The sequence below is a fragment of the Stegodyphus dumicola genome, chromosome 1 (assembly GCF_044657685.1).
Source record: "Stegodyphus dumicola isolate Sdum_Otavi_A_Nest chromosome 1, ASM4465768v1".
In the NCBI taxonomy this organism is placed as follows: Eukaryota; Metazoa; Arthropoda; class Arachnida; order Araneae; family Eresidae; genus Stegodyphus; species Stegodyphus dumicola.
The window spans coordinates 295472739-295492312 of NC_140768.1; the positions used below are offsets into that span (position 1 = coordinate 295472739).

Below are 19574 nucleotides of genomic sequence, written 5' to 3' on the forward strand. Positions count from 1 at the left end.
AACCAGACATAACTTCACCAGCTTCGGCTCTAGTATCAGCCGGACTGTCACTAAAACGCAGAAGAGGCGCACAAGGCATTTTACGATAATTAATTCGCGCTATTGCGATATGATGACAACCGATTTCTCGGTCGCACGACGTTTGCTAAGCTACTACTTTGCTTCGACAACAAGACGATAGAGACTGAACTAAAACCTTCTCTTTTATTGCAACTCTTAATCTCGACTTCAACATCGTTTTCATGATGTGGCAATCCTGAACCCAGGGTTGCTGTGCTATGGTGAAATGCGCGTGCGCTTCTTTGGCGTGTTTTGGCGAGATGTTATTAAGTGACCGCCAATCACACACTGGACTCAACTAGGAAAGATCCTCTGCTCGAACTTTATGTCTGTGAAATCAGAGAAGATAATTTTCCTGAGAATTTTATTTCAAGTTAAAATAGTGCTACTAAAGTAAGTAGCACACCAAAATATGATTTATATGTCATTTATATTTTGGTCAAAATCCAAAGTTTTTTTAATAGACTTTTTGGAATTCTGTTAAGAATAATTCACTCATATGCAGAAATAAAATGAAATAACTATATTCATAGTTCGTTTCTATATTCATAATTAATTTACTTGTAATTTTTTTTTCCTCAGCAGTGAAAATGATGCATGAAAGTAAACTAGGAATTTAAGTGCTTATTCATAAATGAAAGATGACTCAACCCGTCCATGGCATCGTAGGTTTTTAAAAAGAAACTTTTATTTCCACGCTGTGACATGCTTGCACTAAACCACTTCTGGTAGGTGTAGCTCTCTCTCTTAACTTAATCATCTCTTATAACCATATTTTCCCCTCATTAAGTAAGGAAAGTGGACGCTGAGAATCCCTGAAAGGATGCTGTGCTCGAAGCCCAAGATTACCTTAATTGGAGCCTACTTCTACATGCCAAATGCAATTATAAATTATAATCAGAATTTTTTCAAATTCCATTTAGAACATACAGTAAACATGCCTTCGAGTTGCTTTGGCGTTAGAAAAATAATTTCTTTTTTTTTTTTTTTTTTTTTTTTTTTTTTTTTTTTTTCGTTACGTTACTCTACCAAATCTTCATCAAGTAATTTAATCAGGATAGTTGGCAAACTAGAAATGTCTAAAGTTTGCCTTTCCGCAACAAGTTAGACTTTTACGTTTTAAACTTTTGAAGGAGCTAACTTAGAGCAAATCCAGAAATTTAGAGGCAGTATACATACACATCAATACAGTATTAAAGTTAATAACAACTATCAATGTAAATGATGTCTGAAACCATTTATTCTCGCTTAAAAGTGAATTTGCAATTTTATTTTCAGTTAATTATGATTAAGTTGGATTTTGAATCTCATGATAAACGATATTAATATTTGTTTAACCGCTTTTTCATTCAGACTAAACAGAAAGGCAAATAATTTTCTTAAAATAAAATTGTTGTTGTAAACAGTTCAAAGATACGTTGAAATTCCGTAATTATATGCGAAAGCAGAGAACTGATTACTTGGAAAACTTATCGTTATTCTTCAAAATGAATTTTTTGTTGCTTTTTGGGATGAACAAGGGCGGAAAGGATCATTCGGCACGAAAACATTTTATGGATCTTGAATCTGACGAGTCTTTTTTTGAGAAATTCATTACAACATGCATGAAAACCTAAGTTAAAGGAAAGAAAAGAAGAAAAACATTAGAATATTTTCCTTACAATATGTTTATCTTTATTTTTCTTTCCCCGCTTTTTTAATGTCTGCTAAACGCTGTCTGATCTGTTGGGGAATCGTAGAACAGGTGCAAAATAATGCCAAGGACGAAATCTTCCTGACTGAATTTCTTTTCTCTTCTTTTTTAAAATTAAATCTGGCAAGTTTCTCCCTAGCTTTTACGCGATTTATCTCTTAACGAATTACCCACGCGGAAACTTGACTGAACTCGGTTTTAATTTTTAATTAATCCAAATGAATGTTTTCCGCAGACTATATGTACTAATGTTATGTCTTTATGGAAAAGTCACATTTCTGTAATTTGAAATATTCGATACGGCGAAAATTTTTATGAATGATCCTATAATCCACCTCCCATCCCAGCTAAATAGAAATCATATATTTCCAAACCCAAACTTGTCTGAAACCTCCTTTGCAGAATTTTTAAAATGCGAAGCAATTTTGTGTTACATGTTTTTATAAAAATTTGGCTATATTTTGAAGTAACTATATTTTCGCTTTCATGAGTATTTAAAAATCCATCTTTAAATAGGATTTTAATATAATATTGATTTTAATCTAAATATTTATTCGGTAGCAAGACGAACTGAGCCATTTGATATTTTATCTCGCATTTTAAACGACTTAACATTTTTTATCTACTTTATTTAATTAGGTATTTGTAGAGGCATTAGGTATTTTTTTGGAAGCAGGCCAGATGAAAAATGAGCAACGCCTTCGCCGGGAATCGAACCGAGGAATACGCGCCCAGCGTGCAGACCACTACACCACGAAGGCGGCTAAGAAGGCGGGAGAAATACCTTATATATTTATTATTAATTATTATTATTATTATTATTTCAAGAACTAAAATACGGCTATTCAAATAAGTATCAGGAAGCAAGAAAATTTCAATCCTTTGTTGAAGAATTGCAGAGACTTTAGGTATTTTTTGGAAGCAGGAAAAGCGAGCAACAGCTTCTCCTGGAATTGAACCACGGACCTCTGCAATAAGCGCCCGGCCTGCAAACCACTACACCACGAAGGCACGCTAAGAAGGCTGGAGAAACATCTTATATACGAGTACTTCCCCTTTTTTAATGGCGACTGGAGTTTATGGGACCCAATCTAACTACCGACCTCTGGAATACGCGCCCAACGTGCAAACCACTATACACCACGAAGGCACGGTAAGAAGGGAGAAATGCCTTATATAATAAATAATCATTCTGTAAACCTCAGTTCCTCCTTCTCATACGAAAATTACCACTGTACTTAAAAATAATAATAATAATAATAATAATAATAATAATAATAATAATAATATAAAACATAAACACAAAGCTAAAAAATAGACATAGATAACTATAAAGAAATATGAACACTGCACGTCTTTAGCTTATTGAGGCAAATAAGTGTAAAAAATTTATTGGGACATCCGTGGTATAAATAAATTTTTCAATGTAACATTAATGTATGTTGATTTTCTTTAAGTTTTATGACTTTCCTTAGTGTATTTGAGATTGATTGGGGTATTCTGTGGGGGGTGCTGCCTTTTAGTTCCTATTTTTGGGAAATTATTGTCGTATGTGTTCTGTTTTTCAAAATATCCTACACATTCTGATAGGATTGAGGATGGGATTTGGGGCAAGATTTTTTATGATTGTGCGACAACAGGACATAATCTATACTCCGAAAATATGTTTAGAATCATTGTTCTATGTATTCCTTTAAAATTTAACAAGGAGCCCATTTCTGAGTCCTTTGTTTTATATTCTCTTTCAGTTGAGCGCATAAATATCTTATACAGAATGCAAATTCCAATGACCTGAGCACTCATACAAATCCAGAATATATGCCTTATTACTTCCACGTTTTGGTTGTGGGATTAAGATCTGTCAGTTCAAGCTCTCAGGACAAAGTCTTCGCTGCATTATCTACTTTCAATCGCTGTGAAAAATATTGGCGTTAGATTCATTTACAAGTATGATAGACCCAAATCGATCAATCTAAGTCATAACGAATTCTCGCCTATCTTTTCCATTCTCTCGTCTGAGGAATGGTTTTCTTCCAGATACTCAAAAAACAAAACTGTTTAAAAATTGTACTTTTTAAAAATCTTTCTCACTGTTTTGGTATTTCCAGATTTCTTACTGTTTTAGTATATTCACGTTACAAATGAACCAGGAAAAGTAACTATGCAGCCAGCATGTTCGAGCTCGGATGAATTCCCAGAATTCAGCGGTCTTTACTACTCGACCACTGGTGAGATATATCTCCTTCGAAAATAGTTGGGAATCATTTATTTATAAAAATGTTGCTCTTTAAGTTCGTACAATGTCTTTTTTAAAAAATTATGAAAATATAAAATATGTTTGCAATAAAAAGCGTCGTTCATATAAATCTATTTTACTTATTTTAAACATACTGATTTCAATTGTAGCATATAACTGAAAACTTACAATTAATTGATTTTGAAAAAAATCTCAAAAAGTGCAAGCTTCAGCAATCATAAATCTGCCATAGGTAGTTGGTATTTTGGGAGCATCTGCATCCTTTCCAAAATAAACTTTGCTGCCGTTACTTCTAAGAGGGTTTTTAAAAGTCAGATTTGTGAAACAGGCGCAATTTATATTACATGTAAGTATTTTTTTTTGGGGGGGGGGTTATATCTCTAATAGATAACGTAATTCTGAGATTACCTGTGTATCTGCCAAAGAAATAAGCAAATATCCAAAACCTTGATAATCCTCAAATCTTGACTAATCCACAACCTTGATAATGCTTAAATCTTGACTAATCCCAAACCTTGATAATTCTCAAACTTATGAGAGAATTGGTCTTCTGAGAATCAGGTTTTTGAGCATTTTGAAATCAGGCACAGCGGCTAGTGGATTTTCGATAGACCTTTCCATCTCCCACAGATACTTGCCTTACGCACATTTTGTGCTGCGAAGCAAGAGTTATTCACACATATTTGATTCAACGAATTATACAGAACCTACTTTAGTTTGCTTTGTTTATGATTTGGTTACGAGAAATTTAGCACATTTGTTTTCATAAAATGTGACTTGTTTGAAAACTTATTCTGAATTGTGGTGTAAGTTATTTACATCTAGTAGTTTCCAATTAGCCGCTGCCATGATCTAAACATTTTCCGAAAAGTTGTTGACGCTATTGTCTGTCAATTATTTTCCTTTTCCCGGAATAATTTTTTATGTAAATAAACATTAGTCGGAAATGCTTTTGCAATTATTCAGTCAATTAGACAACACTTTTCTTGAATTTCGCTTTAATTGTTATGTCACATTTTCATATCATAAAAATCTAGCCATTTAATAGTTTAATTTTTAAACACACTTAATTTGTTGTATATTTTTCCTCTAGGAAACTGCTTGACGGGTGTTGTCCAATAAAGGAAAATATCCTCATTACTTTCTTTTTCGCAAAAGAATCAGTTTTATTAACAAAGTTATCTGGTTTTTATATGCCGCAAATCTTAAAAACTTACATGCTGTTTTGAAATAACCTTGCTCACGTTGAAAGTTACTCTGATTTATGGCAACACAAATATCTCTTTCTCTGATAACTGTAACAAGGATACTTTTGAATTGATTCCATCTTTTGAAATGGTTTCTTCCTTAACTCCGTATCAGTATAAAAATAACTTTTGTTTGCATGGAATGTCTTGTCTGGAATTCTCTTTTTTTTTTTTTTTTTTTCCTTTTAGGTTTGTTTATAGTCAGAAGATACGTGCACGAGAGGAGTCATGAAATGTGGCAGACAGAGGGAAACGTAAATTATCTCTTTCTTTAGCTGTTTTATCTGAAGGCTTAACAATACATCTCTATTCGGTTAGTCATTTTCACACGCTAGGCAGGATCACTAGTTGGTAAATCATTGGATTCGTGACTAATATTTTTCAGAAATAGATTGCAAGTATGCACAGATATACCTGCGAATAGTATCGCTCGTTCCAAAACATACCATGAAAACATGTTATATGAATCAAGATATTCGTGTAGCTTATGTACTAAGTATACCTTACATTTCTGTGTATAAGCCGAGTACTATGTTTGAACGTTCAGCTTGTATGTGAATTCAAATAATTCGATCACAAAAAGCATTGTTGAAAAATATGTTAATAAGTGAAATTATTACAAAAATGATATTTTATAACTTTATTTGATGCTACTATACATTAATAAAATTTCTTAATGTCAGTATCTGAATCAAAATTTCTCTGCTGTAGTCAAGTCCATGTGAATGGCAGCTTCGTCCACGTCATAGACAGTGCCATTTTGCTTTTCGTCCGTAGCAGTGATAACTCCATAATTGTTTTGAACAAGCGGACTGCCATTCTGACCTAATTTTCACCACAGTTTCTTGACTTTATTACTTGACGATTACTTTGTTCAAACATCATACTGAGTTGCACAGCATAAAGGGGGGAATCTTCTCCTCAAAATTTTTAAATTCGGACTTCCATTTTTTCAAACAATAGAGAAAAAGGCGAATCGACAGACGTGGTTATTCAAGCAACAGCAGGTGAGTAAAAGTGATGGGTACTAACTGCGGTAGTGTTTATAAGACGGAAAGTCTTTGTTTTGATGACCAGCAGTTGGGCTAAATATTTCGCAGTGTAGAGAAACTGCAGGCAGAGAGTAATGTAACATGCTGCAGAGTTACACAAAATTGTGCAAAAAAACATATCCTTGAAGCGGTGATGTGTTTAATTAAAATTTATGAATTTGAAGATCCATTGCCAGTTGGTTCCAATTAAGTTTAAACTTTTATTTCATATTTTATATTTACGCATTAAATATGTAAGAAAAATGAAAAAATATGTAAATATAAATTATACACTACTCGACATTGAAAATGCAACATTAAGAAGGAATGGCCAGAAAGTGATGAAACTCGGCAAACAGAGAGAGACAGTAAGGAACAATAAGTGACCTTTATTTCGAAATGCTATGCGTGATACAGAGCGAGAAACAGCGTCGGCTCAGTAGGTTGTAGGACCGACTTGGACAGCGATACTCGAAGCAACACGTCCAGGTACAGAATCAATAAGACTACGGGTGTTGTCCAGAGGAATAGCTCTCCATTCACTGTCAACCATTTGCCACAGTTCGTCTTCTGAACGCGGCAGCCACGGGGTCTGCAAATGGCGTCCAATCACATACCAAATGTGCTCGATTGGCGAGAGATCAGGAGAGAACGGTGGTCAGGGAAGTATCTGTATACCTTGCAGAGCACGTTGGCTGATGCAAACACTGTGTGGTCTGGTGTTATCCTGCTAATAAAGGGCAGTGGGCGCTTCCTGAAGGTAGGGGAGTGTCACCGGCCGCAAAACATCACGTATCTTTGAGTCGTCATAGTGTCTTGAAGGTGACCTGGAATCGTACGCAATTGCCCTCCAAAATCATGATTCCGCGTTTTTGCGCAGTTGAGCGCTCTACAATTACTGCGGGATTGGACCTGTCTCCACATGTTATTACTTATGAACTTCAATTTTTGGTCTTTGTGAAAAATTGGTTCTAAATTTCTTACTTTATGTCTTTATTGATAATTTTTCAGCAGCTTAATGCGCGAAAATACTAGGCATGTTTATATTATGTTATTTAAAAAAAAAACTGGTTTTCTAATTATATATATATTATATATATATATACACACACACACCGCCAAAAGTCCCGAAATAAAATAAGACTTTTATGAACGAGGGATGTACTATATAATTGTTATGTCAAGTGAATTATATAATTTAAATATGAATTTTCTGAGAAAATTTTTTTAAATCCGTCTTAGGTTTGCTAACATCTGTGTCATAACAATCCTTCAAGTCCTCTCTTCTGCGGCTGTATTAGGTAACATCACCAAAGACGTGCAATGGACCATGAAAAGCCCTAGCGCAGACCATTTTTCACCTTTTGTAAGTATTGTCTCTTTGAGATAAGAGAAAAATCACACACTTCTAGCTGTCTTGTTAAATGCTATAAATTAAATGTTTGTAAGTATTTGATCCTTTCGTTCGGAACAATTCACTGCAATTTTCTTGGTTCATTTTTCTTTCCGAATATAGCTTTCGTGTCGCGTGAGGCATTGTTTTATGCGTTGAGATAAGAGGAAGCTCTTGTGATTAAGTAACAGGAGGAAGCGTTTGTTGTAAAAAGAAGCAGTTTGCATGCAGAAGACGAGTAATTTATGAAAGGAAAACTTCAAGAGATGATTACGTAGAAAATTTCAAATAATGATGCTAGAAATATTAGGCAGTTCTGTATGTCGTATATTTGTAGAAATCCTTGCGACTGCGACCTGAATTCTCATGGAGTAAATACTATATACTAAATTCAAAGCTAAATCTACAAATTTACTTTAACTTAAGTTAAACGCTTGTTTAAATTTCTGAGACAACTGGCAAATTATCATTACTACTTTTAATTAATGCCGCTGCGGAACAGGTTGCTTTTATCATGCGAGGTACAGCTATATTTGCCTAGTTTCTTTGGGTTTGCCACCCTTTTTTCGAATTTGTTTTTGCTTAGTATCCCTTTCAGGTTCTTTCAACACAGTACTCCTTGCAACAGTGTTAAATTAGATATCCTTTGAATATTATGCTTTGGAGTCTGTACACTAAGTGGTATTTTACCACGGTAGTAGAGCTCTGGGGGAACAATAACACGAACCTGGCGGTTGGAGAACCCAAGGGAAGATCGTTTATACGTTCAGACGACCGAGAGGTCTTCGAGTCAAACCTACAGCCAGTGGCACTGGTAACTCGGCTGGTCCGAATGTTCCGAATAATGTCCCTCGGTGACTGCCTGCTCGCGTATTACTGTCGGGGACATTACTGACGAGCAGTCAGACTTCCAGGTTTAAAACGATGTCCGTCATGGAGCCTCCATGATGTCCGTAATGTGCCTCCCTCTAAGGTGGTCCCTGAGACCCACGGTTTAAAGAGCGCCTGGTGACCCATTTGAGCCTCGGGGAGGAAGCTTAAGAAAAAAATTCTTTTAAAAAGACTGCGCCGTGCGATTGAGGCCTCCGCGGTGCATCAAGGGAGTGGTATAAATCTTCGTTTGAAGGACCTTGTGGACAATGTCCAGCCCTCTCGCCTAATACGGAGGCTGATCATGGTTTATCTCCCTATTTGTATTGAGTTGTAGGAAAGGATAACAGGACTTGATTGGTTGATCCTGTGAATGTAAAGTCGCTCTTTAGCAGCCGTTGATTCAATATCCGCCGTTTCAGTCATACGTGGTTTAGAAATGCGAAACAAAAAAGAATACGAACAAAGAAAAAGGACTTTTGACATGTTTCCCAAATGGCAGCGGTGTTTAACAGAGTGTCTTATAGCGATCAGGAGTTTCCAGTGCTGTATTCACAAGTAAGTACACTCTCTCTCACATGTTCGTTTTGAATAGTTAAATTTAATTACGCGCCCAATAATAACGAAGTGAAGACAGCTCACGAAGGCTTTGTTTTCATCGATTAAGCAACAATCGTAAATTTGACTCTACTCTACTTCTAGCATTCTTCTTAGTGTCATTAGTGCCGAGTTGCATACCCTTTTATGTTAAAAAAACTCTTATTTGTTGCAATAATGGCCCCCGAAGCGTACTAGTAATGTGATACTTCTAGAACTCAGAAACTAGTATTATGCTACCACTGCTAGAAAATGATTTTTACTTGACTTTGTGCGAAGTAAAGAAAGTATTAAAATCGCGAAATTTCGGGTATCATATTTCAACCCAAATTCCCATTTTGACCATTTCCGAATTCATTTGGGCGATGTTTTTGCGTGATGACTTTAGGTATGGACAAAATAAAAAAGTGTTTTTTTCCAAAATTGGCACTATTTTTTCCAAAAGGATTTTTTTTTTTTCGTGACATGTCTACGTACGTACGTATGTATGTATTTCGCATAATTCAAAAATGATTAGCTGTAAAAAGGGTTGAAATTTTGTATATGAGACTGCTACAACTTCTAGATGTGCACCTCTCTTTTTTATTGGAATCGGCAGCACCAAACTTGTATATATATATATATATATATATATATATATATATAATTCAAAGAACTAATTACGTAAGGTAATTTTTTGCACATGAATAGCCTAATTCTTGCTCTAAAGCTGAATAGTAAAAAAAAAAAAAATAATTTATTTAATAGAACAGATATATACTAATTTTTACTTAGATTATATAATAATTTTTACTTCACTAGTTTTCAATGTTCCCAAATTTCCTTTCTATTTCTAGGAGATAAGTATGTTCTATTAAATATACATATATAAATATATATATATCCGCTCCCTTACCCGGCTTAAAAGTCCTTACTGGACCTTTATTTTTGCTATCCTTGGCCATAGTCACATACTTCCTATTACAGAATTGTTTTAAATGACGAAAATATTCATGTTTTGGCAATGTCAATTTTTTTTTAAATGTGATGACGGCAAAGTCTCGAAGGCTATCTGTCTAAGGGGAGGGATGCCTTCGTGCAGGACTTTCTAAGGAAAACTGGCTCGTATACACGTTACACATGGGAAAAGCCACTATGCAGCTAGACCGTTCACCGGATTCGAACCTTGGACCGAACTTCCAGGGTTCAGCGACTTTACAAGCATTGCCGCTAGTAAGCCTGTTTAGAAAAATGAAAGAAATGCAACTTTTAATGCGATCTCCCTGTTCCTATGCTTATATTACCAGTATAGAAAGTAAAGAAAGCTGTATACTGGTCATGAAAATAAATAAATAAATAAATAAAATTACAAGACCCCCGTAGGGCTGAAACTAGCCGCTATATTTAATTTCAAAATTTTCAGTTTTGATGCCATTTTCAACTTGCCTTGAGGGATCGGATAGTTAAGTTAGAATAATTTGAGGTACTAAGTTTAAATCTACAGCAAAAAATGTGTATAATTTTTAATTCGCAGTTCAAGGAAGTCATGTGGTGTCCTTATCACAAACTTTTATTTCTGTTCTCCGAATTGCTTTATTGCTCTTTACAATGCAGAAGCCATATTTTAATGATTTCGCATTCGCATTTTATGATTAAAGATGACATACCTGAATTCTTTACTCTTATACTTATGAAGGAGAAAGATATAGATACAGTATATTTTATATTATTTTGTTTTATAATATAGCAAGTATAAGGTGTAATGTATTTAATTAAATGTTGTTAATGCCTTTTTGTGCAAAATTTAATTATTTTAGCCCAGAAAGACTTCTCGAAGCGACGTTTTGCGTTGAATCACTAAAAGCTTTCTATCACTTTTCAAATTATTGCTGCCAAATATTATCACCATGCATTATTTTTGAGGAAACTAAATAATGAAGCATCTGCATGAATGTTTGTATGTTTCTCTCACTGTGAAAAAACAACGGTACCTAGAACAATCAAATTCTGAATAACGCAGTCCTCCACCTGGAATCTATAGGTATTGAATGAAAACACATAAACCTTGTAAGCATTTATTACGGTTGCGCTGTACCAAGTTATTACCCATCAACTGTATAGAGTTGTGGAACTAATTAGTGAAGGCTTGCAACGAAAAAAGGTCACTGGTGTCCTTTTCCTCGACATAGCTAAAACTTTCGATCGTGTCTGGCTGGATGCTCTGATTTACAAATTACACACTCTGGGACTCCCAGAGTACATTACACACATAATTAAATCCCATCTGGTAGGTAGACACTTTGTCGTTCGTGTCACAGGAACACTTTCTGCACCTAGGCCTATCCTTGCGGGCGTTCAGCAGGGAAGTCTTCTAGGACCCTTACTTTTTAATATCTACGTGAACGACATACCTACTCTGAACAACACAACACTCGCAATGTTTGCTGATGACACTGCGATCCTTACACAAAGTGCAGTTTTGAGTCCAGTTATACAACGGCTACAAAACCACATCCACGCATTAAAGACCTGGCTCATCAGATGGAAAATTAAGGTTAATGTGGAAAAAACTCAGGCTATCCTGTTCACAAAAAAGAAGAAATTCACCAAAAACCTGCAGTTCTATGGAGTGTCAATTCCCTGGTCCAGGCAAGTCCTTTATCTTGGGGGTGATCCTCAGTAAAACTCTCTCATGGGCCCCGCACATTATATCTATTATCAGAAAGTTTCGAGTACGTAAACATACACTATTACCCTTAATTGCTCGAAACAGCGTTCTTCCTATAGACAACAAGTTACTCATTTACAAGTCCCTTCTACGTCCATTATTGTGTTATGTTTGCCTTGTGTGGGCTTATTCTAGTAGATCCTTAAGGAAAAGGCTGCAAACTGCACAGAACGAGGTTTTGAGACAAATTGCCAATGTCCCATGGTATGTTCGAAATCGCAGACTACATACTGAACTGAAAATAGATCATATTAGAACTTTTTACTATCGACTGGCCAAAAAATTTCACGAAGACCTGGAGTCCATTGGTAATTCCGTGATTAAAATTTATGATTATGATGTCAATGATCAATGCAACATCAAAAGGCCTAAGGCCATTCTTAGTGATGCTGTTCACTAACTTCTGTATGGCATGTTTTGTGTTGTGCATTAATGTTACTTCTTACCTGTACTGTATTTGTAAATTATTCTATGGATGTATTCATGTTTTCTTTTAATATTGCACACTGGGTCTTGCACTTACCTATATTTTTGCATCATTTTTTGCTTTTTCCTGGACTGCATTTTCTCTATGTGAATCATGTACGCTCTCATTGTTCATTATTAATCATCCTAACTTCATTATTAAGCCCATATATATATATAAATCTTATTAAAAAAATTCTAAAAAAAATAAATTTGCAAAAAAAAAAAAAAAAAAAAAAATGTGTATTAGAAATCTTGGGCATATTTTTAGTTTGCATTCTGTTCGAACTAGCGTATTTTTGATTGGGAGTAGAGTCCTTTGTCAAGGCACCCCGGTGATACACCATCACTCGTTGCGTATCAAGTTATTAATTAAAACTCACCAAGCAATATGAAAAAGAAATGGTACCGAGTTAAGACTTAATAAACAAAACAGATACAGTTTTATACAGATTCTTTTTATAGCACCAACAGAAGTATGTATTGGATGTCCGTATTACTTGCGCATATTGAATATATTTCAAGTACCGTTTTGAGGTCATGTTTTTGTAATATTAGGCCCATAACTTAAAACTAACGTTTACTTGGAATATAACGACGAACCTTCATACAAGCTCGCTCAACGTGTCTGAAAGGTAAATTTACATGATTTCGGGGAATTCTTAAAAAAATGCATGACTCTAGTATTGAATCTTCAAATGTTCACTCTAAATTTGTTCAGAACAACCACAAATTTGCCAAACGTGTTCTTTATTGTTCATTTGCTTTTTTGCCCCTTTACTGCTACTCGGAGTTACGACCCCCCACCTCGGTCTCTTCAGTGCCCACCGATGAGTGATATGGGAAAGTATGACATAAGCCCATAAGCCTAGACTTAGATGACGATTTGCCGTCTGACAAAAACAAATCTATCAAAATAACTAAACTCGATAAGAGAATGGTTAAAGTCAGTTCTTATAATCAAAAACATTTGCACATGCCGATTAACATTGTTCCGCTTTCGTGAAGATTACGTAGATTATCAGTTTATTTACGAAGATTATCAGTTTACTGTAAGATTTTCCCGTAAACAAGAGTAAAATAATCTAAGCGCACGTGTTTGTAAATGTCTAAATTCGCCTGAAAATGATCGCTATAAGATACTTCCTCTTTCCATGCAAACCGAAATAACGTGCATTTGATAGTATTATGATTTTCACAGCGTGATTTTTTAATATTTAAAATAACTGGTCAATTATTTTCTGTGTTATGAAATTCCATGAAATACAAAAACCCCAAAATAATTGCGTGATCTTTCCCCAATGTCGTGTTCCTACAATTGTGGAAATTCCAGAAAATGAAGAGGTAAGCTACATTCACCTGTTTTCGTGGAGAGTGTTGAGCAAAAAAAGAAGCGAAGGTCTTAACGAATTGGGGAAGGGGTGTGCTATACGAGGAAAATCCTCGCTACTTCTGTATTTTTGGATGAATGAGCTCATCAACGATATGCTATGCAAAAGAAATACCAAATGAACATAGAAGGAGGGACAGAAAAGAAAACACATAAATCCTTGGAAAGGCCTTAAATTTTCCTATGCTGCTTGTATACTTGTGATTAAGGGAGGTGATAATGGGATGAGATACACAGTTAACGTGAAAATACGGGCGGTTAAAAATACATAAGAAAGAGAATTAGCTATGCTATGACTAAGAGAAAACGGTTATTAACTGTTTACTTATATTGTCACACAGCTGAATACGGAAAAAAAGTTCATTTTGTTACGTAAATTAAATGAGCACTTGCAGCAAAAAGAACGCATTTCAAAATAAAAGGTTTTTATTCGTATTACTTCTACATTTCTATACGAGTCACTGAAATTGAAAATTAATAGTTGTATACTTGATTTAATTTTAAGAGTTAGAAATTATTTTTAATGATTATATTTTGTTCATATAATCCGAATTATCAAAATGTTTTAAATTCTCCGGATTACATACCATTAAATTATGTTTCATTGTGAATAAAAAAACAACTCCAAGGTATTATGCCATCATCTGCTATCACTGCCCTTATCTCGGCAGCTTTTCTTTTCCATTTTGTATTTCCTGTGTACAGTTTTGTTTCAACTTGTCGGTTTGTGATAGTAATTATCTATGGCATTGCAATAAATAAACTTCACAAGATAATCCACAGTAAAAAAAAATGTGCTGTATTGTTGAAAACACTGACGTTAACCTCTTTTATTTAAAAAAATCTGATGTGTACACCACATAACTTCCTTGTACAGAATACTAAAGAATCCGCAGTTTTTCCTCCATTTCATTTAAACTTATTTCCTCGAATTTTATTACAGGTATATTTCTCATTCAATTCATTCAGTTCTCACTTCGCGGCAAGGAAAAAATACATAAAAACTCAAAATAACTTTATTAAAAATCGAAAAATATAAAACATCAGATACAGTTAAAACAATTAAAAAAACAATTTTTACAATTCAAATTAGAGTTTCTACGCAAAAACAAGCAATTCGGTCAGCGGCAAGAAGGCAGATTTTTCGGTGCACAAAACTAAAAGTTTCTTTTTGGTCCCACTTTTTGGTCGGAAAAAAGGACACTGAAGGTACAGAAAGACTTAATTCACTATTCTGCTAAGTTTCAAAGGTAAACGAATATGCTATGATAAAAAAGATTAGGCTTAGCCGCACTTAAATAACTTTTAAATTGCTGATAATTCTACAACTATTGCATGCAGATTAACCAAAGGCATAAAAATCTTAAACGGAAGATAAGAACAGATTCAATGTTTTTTAAAGCAGAAATGCACAATTTACCAACATATAAAAATAAAATAAATAAATAAATAAAAATATAAAGAAATAAAAATAAAACCTAAGGTCACCAAGCCGAGTAACAGATTGATATATATATATATATATATATATACACTTTCGGTGAAGCCGATTGCAACCATAATGGGAGGTGCACAGCTATATGAACATTCTGAGGCTACTAGTTTTTGAGTTACGCGACATACGTACGTACAGACGCCATGAACGAAATCTCTTCTGAATCCATTTTAAATCAGTTTTATAATTCATTTGGGGAAAAAAAGTCCTTTATTGTGTCCTTATGTACAGATACCACGTAAAAACATGGTTAGATTGCATTCGTTAGTGGTCAAAATTGATATTTCGTTCAAATATGGTATCCGGAATTTTTCGTGATTACAAGACTTCCTTTATTTCGCTCAAGGAAGCAAAAATGGACGTAAAAACGCAGCCTGTGTTATAAATGAAATGAGGAGATATTTCCGAATTGGGCTGACCTAAGGATGAAGTTGCTGAATCTTTTTCTCTAGGGGAGCACAGCTGTCAAAGCTGAGTAGGAAACTGGCTAAAAACGGGCTCAAGTAACATTAAATGTTAGACGCAATTCTTTCTTCCTACCCTACGCAAGAGTTAGATGCATTCTAGAAATGTTTCAGAAGTTGCTCCAAAACACGAAGTTCAAAACAAAACTCCCTTGTAAACGGTGTGTGAAGAAGCATGATCGTTTTATAGAAACATTCATTCACCTAATCAGTCTTCCATTTGTAGGAAGACTGACAAGAGTGAATAATATGCGAACACAGCAAATAAAATCTGCATTCTTTGTCATCAAAACACTCTTTATCTTTCAAATTCTTGATAGGAGAACGTGATGCCGTCTATTTAGGTAATTCATTCTGCTCACTGTTAACGCTTTCATAAGATGCCGAAGTTGAAAAGACAGAATTATTATCAACCCGCCCAAACCAGACTGCTTGAGGCTGTTATGTTATCACCACCAGAAAATCGTTTATCATTAACACAACACGCCACGGTCTGTCGAATCCTTTGGCAAATACAACAGCGGTTCCATCCGGAAATCCTCTGATCTCAAGCCTCGCTCGGCGGTTAGTATCAGCTCTGATAATCACGAGGATTACGATGGCCGGTTTGATAAAGAGTAATTTGCTTTTCCTGAGTCATTTTTTGAAGGTTTGAGAGAAACGTCTGATAACTCCCAGATGCTTTAATTGTTACATTTTCATTACTTTTTTGTTATATAGAATAGCTTCGTTCTCTTTATTTTTCAAAGAGAAGAATTAAATAATAATCATTCTTCGTTCTCGTAGCATTATATTTCTTACAAATTTGAAAAATCTATTGAGTCTATTACATCTGCCTAAGTTCGTAGCAACCATCGCGGGACAGGATGTTAACTAAATATATACGTAAGATAAGAAACACACAAGATAAAGGACGTTAATTAAAAAAAAAAAAAAAAAGATTCAGTTTCATTTTTAATTTGTTTACATTTTCTATCCTAGAAATAGTAATATTCTTATCATAAATCCTCTTTAGCACGGTGATTCTGAAACTTAATCCTTGTTATATGATTCTTACATACTGCTCATAACACGTGTGTTTGCAAAACGGCAGAAATGTCTTTTATCCAGTAATCATGATAAAATTTACGGACTATTATTAACCAAGAGAAATAAAACAGAACCATCATTTCATTATTCTTAATATAACATCCATATTGTTAAATTACGTACAATGAACTGTGTTGCAGCAGCCACCTCTGAAAGTGACCACCGTATATAAGGAAACAAAATAACCTCGGTTTTGAACACAATTCCTCTATAAGACGTTCACTTTCCCTTTGGGAATCTTTTGGAAGTCTGTCGATCATTTTAGAGAGGATTCACGATTAAACTATGTACGGTGAATCATGTCTTCCGCTCACCAATGGCCGAGCGGTAGAGCCACTGAACACTGATAGTAATGTCTGGGTTTCGAATCCCGGCGAACGGGCTGGCTGCATGAAAGTTTTCGTGGTTTCCCCGTGTGCAGCATGCATACGAGCCAGTTTCCCTTAGAAAGTTCTTCTCGAAGGCATCCCTCCCCTTAAATAAATAGCCCTCGAGTGCTTTGACGTAACGAATCCTGTCTTCCCGACCATCTCTGAAAGTGAGTAATGCATCTGAGATAACAAATACGCATTATTAAACATAATTTCTTTTAGACGATCTTCTTCACAAAAAACTAAAGTTCTTTGGAAACGTAGCAATCGTTTTAGAAAGGGCTCGCAATTAAGCTAGGTACGGTGCACCGTGTCATGGCGACCGCCTCTGAAAATAACCAGCATTTTAAGAAAATAAATAAACAGTGGGGAAATAAAGCTTTTGAAACAAATAAAGCTTCTCAAATTAATGTAACTAAATTTGACGATTTCGTAAGTTTTAGTAAAATGAAAAAGTTCCGGCTACACTATGAAATGACCGAAAATTAATTCAAAACCTGTTTGGAAACACTACATGTATAGTATGCCTGTGAGTTTCTGATTGTGAAAAAGCGATTTTACCAACTCACAAACTGCTATTTATTATCGTACCTCTGACTAGCATCTCAAAAAAGTAAGGCCAACCAGCAGCCGAGCGATAAAGTCGCTGAACACTGGTATTTCCGAACTGGCTTCGATTCCAAGCGAAGGGCCTGGCTGCATGGACGTTTTCTTGATTTTCCCCATAAGTAACGTGTATAGGAGCCGGTTTCCCTTAGAAAGTCCTCCACGAAGGTATCCCTTTCCTCGTGGAACATCCATGCTTTTTCCAGGATTCGAACCCGGGCTCTTCGGTACTGCAGTCAGCGTCGCTAACTACTACCCTGGTTGGGCGGCATTAACAACGTAAGAAATTTAAGATTTTCAACATCGTTAACTGGAGAACAGGATAAAAGTTTCAACTATATCTGAAATGACTTAAACATACCTCGTATGAATTCAGTATGAATATTTGGCCTTTTTCTTTAATACTTGATAAAATTATACTTATATGTATATTAAGAATTGTTTCCGAATGAATTTTATTTAAGACTTATTATCAAGAAATGTTTTAATTCGTATTCCTAGTTTATATACCTCCGTACTCCGGGTCTGCGCAAGTAAAAATGGTCGCTAAATAGGAAAGTTTGAGAAGCCTTAACCTGAAAGAGACTTCACAGTTTAGATCTCAAGATTCGTATACTTAATAATGAACATTCAAATGACCCAAGAAAGTAGAAAATCACACAGTGCGTCTTCGATAGTCTCTGCAAGTGGATCATGAGGAGAAACACATCAGTGAGACGATAATGGGCTGTTGTTACGACTTTATGCTTTCCGGGAAAAGACACATGTTTACTCCTACATGGATATAAAGACACAATTTTCTATCTTTTCAACACCTTCTGAGTTCATTTCATTTCCTTCTTCATTTCCGTGGGAGAAAAGGATGAGTGGTTTTTGATCTGCATTTGCAAAGAGCAATGTGAGAATTTCCAGGAACTAACGATCTTTGTGGAAAAGATCACTTCCCGAATTCATGAAGTAGGTTGAAAATCATACTACAAGGTATTTTCTCCCTCCTTTCTGCATGCTTTCGTGGTGTAAGGGTAAGCACACTTGGCGCGTATTCGAGAGGTCCATGTTTGAATCCCTGTGAGGGCATTGCTCATTTTTCATGTATTCCTGCTTCAAAAATACCTAAAAAGGCATTTTCTCCCTCCTTTCTGCGTGCCTACGTAGTGTACTGGTAGCACACTCGGCGCGTATTCGAGAGGTCCTCTTTCGAGTCCCGGCGAGGGCATTGCTCATTTTTCATGTACTCCTGCTTCAAAAATGCCTAATGTCTCTACAATACGAACAATAAGAAATTTTGAAGCTTACTTTAAAAATGCTGAAGCCGCTAATAAATATGCATAGGCTAGCTATTAGATAAAAAAAAATACTCAAAAAAGTGTTACTCATTATCAGTGTCACGATATATGCATGTGAAAGAACGCTGAAAATATTTTGGAGGCCTAGGCCATAATAATACAGTTTGACTACTTCATGAAAGTTTTGCAAAAGTAGAAAAACACTATAAACCGCATATAAAGTTGTATGTCTGAAGTTTTACTACAAAACAGTAGATATTTCTAATGTTCTCAAGGTGACTGCTCTGCTTTCGTGACATTTCATGAAAACTGTCTTCCAAACTCGTTAAAAGCATTTCTCAGTTGCTTCTATGTGTTTCCTTTGTGATCCCTTCAGCTCATTTATACAGTTTGCCTTTGAAGAGTTGACAAGCGTTTTGTTGCGACCGCATAAAAATTGGTTCAATAAAAGTCAGATCGACAAAACATCAACTCTGCCGATCCAAGCAACTCGTTCAAATCTTTCATCTGAAAGAATATCCTTCGGAAACTATCAAAATGTACTTTGTAAAAA

At 35.2% G+C, this 19574-nt stretch overlaps 1 protein-coding gene across 1 annotated transcript in view; it reads left to right on the forward strand.

The window, feature by feature from the left end:
- Positions 1–667: 667 nt before the first annotated feature.
- Positions 668–19574, forward strand: part of pont (RuvB-like helicase pontin) — a 223399-nt gene continuing 204492 nt past the window's right edge. Inside the window, exons 1-2 of the mRNA XM_035358769.2 lie at positions 668–788; positions 7531–7654. The gene's annotated coding sequence lies outside the window, so the exon portion shown is untranslated. The remainder of the gene's footprint in view (positions 789–7530; positions 7655–19574) is intronic.